This window comes from Pongo abelii, chromosome 4 (genome assembly GCF_028885655.2).
Source record: "Pongo abelii isolate AG06213 chromosome 4, NHGRI_mPonAbe1-v2.0_pri, whole genome shotgun sequence".
Taxonomy (NCBI): Eukaryota; Metazoa; Chordata; class Mammalia; order Primates; family Hominidae; genus Pongo; species Pongo abelii.
Genome location: NC_071989.2, coordinates 78,150,584 through 78,153,885, shown reverse-complemented (window position 1 = coordinate 78,153,885; position 3,302 = coordinate 78,150,584).

Sequence of the window (3,302 nt, the reverse complement as noted above, 5' to 3'; positions counted from 1 at the left end):
ACAAGGCAATGGAGTTGTTTCTCTTGATCAGAGAAAATTAAAAAAAAATTTTGGTTGATTTTTTAAAATCCGTAATTGCTTAGAACAACATTAGAAAATAGAGACAAGTAAAAATGAGAGGAAAATCATTCACAGTTCTGTCACCTATTTTGGTGTACATTCTTCTAACTAAAAAATGCATCTCTATGTTTATAAGTAATATGGAGTTCTATAAAAGTGATTACGCTGTAGTTACTGGTCTGTCTGTAAAATGTATCTTTTCTCACTTATTAATACAAGATGACTGTATTCTTGGGTCCATAACTATGGATGCACAGCATATTCCATTGTATCAATTACCCATTTTAGAGCATTTAGATTCTTGTCAACATTTTCCTATTTAAACAGTGTTGCAGTGAACATGCTTATGTATATTTATGTTCATTTGTTAGGAAGAATTCTAACAATAAAGTTCTAGAGGCCTTTGGTTGTCTTTAATCAAAGAGGGACAAAAAGCTGAGGGAAGTGCTGTTGGGACTATGCCCTGGAAAGTGCCAGGCATGTAGCAGGACCTGGGTAAATGTTACTAAGTGAACGAAGGTCAAAGTTAGCATGAGGAGTTTTGGTAACATGGATGAAAAAACAGCTCTGAAGACTGAGGAGACAACTTGGAAACACAACTTTGTGTTCACAAAGAAGGGTTCTGTGAAACTCTGAAAACCTGGCAGTATGTTTCATAAGCAACAAGTCTCACCCTTTTATCTAGTTTAGTTACTGAAACAAAATAGAATTATTTTTAGGTCCAAGTGATTGAATGAATTAGAATATATAACGCCTATTCTTATGTCTGGAATCATCTTCATCTCTCTTTATTACACTTTCCATCATGTATTCTGGTGGTCTACTTTACCCTCTGTTGAGGTTATGGAACAGGGTTGAAGTGAAGAAGTAAATATTTGAAAAATTGAAGCAACCAGCTAGCTAGGGAAAAAAAGAGAAAGTATAAAAATCTTCCTCTTATTCCCGTTGTCTTTATGTTTCTTTTTCTTTTTTAAAATTTCCAATCTTTGCTATAGCAGTGTGTTCCTCTCAAGTCACCCACTTGTTCCTCCAGGGGTCATCGGAGAGTAATTATTTTAAGTCTAGTTCCCAGGTATGACTTCAAATGCAGTGAAAGCTTCTACTGAGACTGTCTAAAACATCTCTTGAGTCATCTGCCTAGAACACAGCAAGAACCAGGAAATGAGCTGACAAGACTGAGCAAAAGAGGCAGCATCAAGCTGATGAACTGAGGCGTGGGCATTTTACTCATGGGAAAGGCCCTCAGAACCCACACTGAGTATGCGCTGAAAACAACAAGTGTGATCAGTGGGTTCCAAACACCCAGCAGATACATGTGAGGGTGATCTGGCTGTGACATCTGTCACCCCCTTGATTACCAGGGTTGATTCGGTTGCTCTGGCTGGCTAGGTGGGTGTCCCTTTCCCCGCTTACTGCTCCGTGTGTGTCCCTCCTGAATCTGTGCGCTTGGTTGAAGAGGATGACCATCCCGGATAGAGGAGGACCAGTCTTTGGTCAAGGGTATACAAGTAGCTGTGCCCGCTTGCTAGAACCTCCAAACAAGCTCTCAAGGTCCAAACGTCCAGCAGATAATTAGCAATGGATTAGAAAAGGGAGCTGGGAAGGTGGAAGGAAGCAGAAACAGTGAGCCCCCGAATGAAAGAGACAGAAAAACTGAAACCTCAGAAGAGAGCAGTGTGGGGCTAATGAACCTAAAGGCAAAGGGCCCTACCCATCAACAGCCCCCATGAAGGTAGTCACTGGTGGGCCTGAGGCTGCACCATCAGGGAGAAGTTAAGTTCAGTGTAATCTGTGGACGAAAGCAGAGAGCACAGGCTGTCATGGAGAAGGATTTCCATTCAAAACCGTGGATGTCATAGAAGTTTCGATGCTTAAAAGACCTGTGATCATCTAGAAAGCTTGGCTTTTCCCAAAGGATTCTGTGAGGCTGAGGTGTTACCAGGTGATTAAAGTTGGTTCTTTTTCTCTGGGTTTGTAGAACTGAAATCACTAAGGTTGGTGAGATATGGGGTTATTGGTTACTTAACAGTGAAGTCATGTATATGGCTGGATTGTGTGGAAAGGGGGATGAAATAGAGAGGAGGAAAAGCTGTTGTAAAAATGACTCGAGGTTTTTCTTTCTAATTTTTTTTTCTTTTTTTGAGACAAGGTCTCACCCTGTCACCCAGGCTAGAGTGCAGTGGCACAATGATAGCTTATTGTAACCTCAAACTCCTGGGCTCAAGGGATCCTCCTGCTTCAGCCTCCCAAGTAGCTAGGATTACAGGTATGTGCCATTGCACCTAGCTGATTTATTGAGTTTAAAGAAAAGAGCAGATGGGCGCAGAGTGGGTGCTGAATGCATATTCGTAGCACTGAAAGGAACTGCTTTCTAGACTGGCTCTCTCCCACCCAGTGCTCTGGCTGTCACACCTAGAGCTGAATGCGATGGAATGTGGTGGAGGGAGAGGAGGGAAAATTCTTCCTGGGGAGACTGCAAGGGAAGGGCTCCTGGAGTGGAACCTGCTGGTGGTAGCTGGGCTGCCTGGGTAATGGCTGTTTTGTGTGGCAATTGGTCCTGGAGGGGCTCCCACCAGGTGAGAAGCCTGGCTGGTCCCATAGCCATGCCACGTGGCCTGCCCCTGCTCTGTGTCGGGCCTGCAGTGGACCCTGAGCAGGCTGGGGAGAAGCTCCTGGTCACGCCTGCCCTATCTAGATCACGCAATGATGTGAACAGCAAAGCAAGGGGATCCCCAGGTTATAATGCTGGTAAGTCTAGCCTCCATCCCATACAAAGAGATGCTGAACTATTTAGGTTAGGGATGCAGGTGGGTTGCTGTTTTCCTTGGATTATTAATGGAGAATCATTTTCTAATAATTCACTGACTTTAGGACAGGCACAGTCTTAGTTTTTTAAAAGAATGGATACATTTGTAAGGTTTTAAAAGAAAAATTCCACTAAAATTCTACTCCTAGTTGACAGGGCATCACTCACTCTAAAGACTTTGTTATGAAACCTGCATAAAATTATACCATTATTTTATTGTATAATTTAATACCATTGTTTTTCATTTAGAAACCAATTCTTATTGGAAAAGTTTTAACTATTTATAAGAGCCTTGTGAGGAAACTAATATTGCTCCTATTTTTATAGGTGAAGAGAAATGAAGCTCACAGGTTGAAATGAGTGGCCCTAAGAATTACCAGAAAAGAAGTTAATGTTTGGAAAGAGAAAATAAAAGTTCTCTGCATTTTACCTCCCC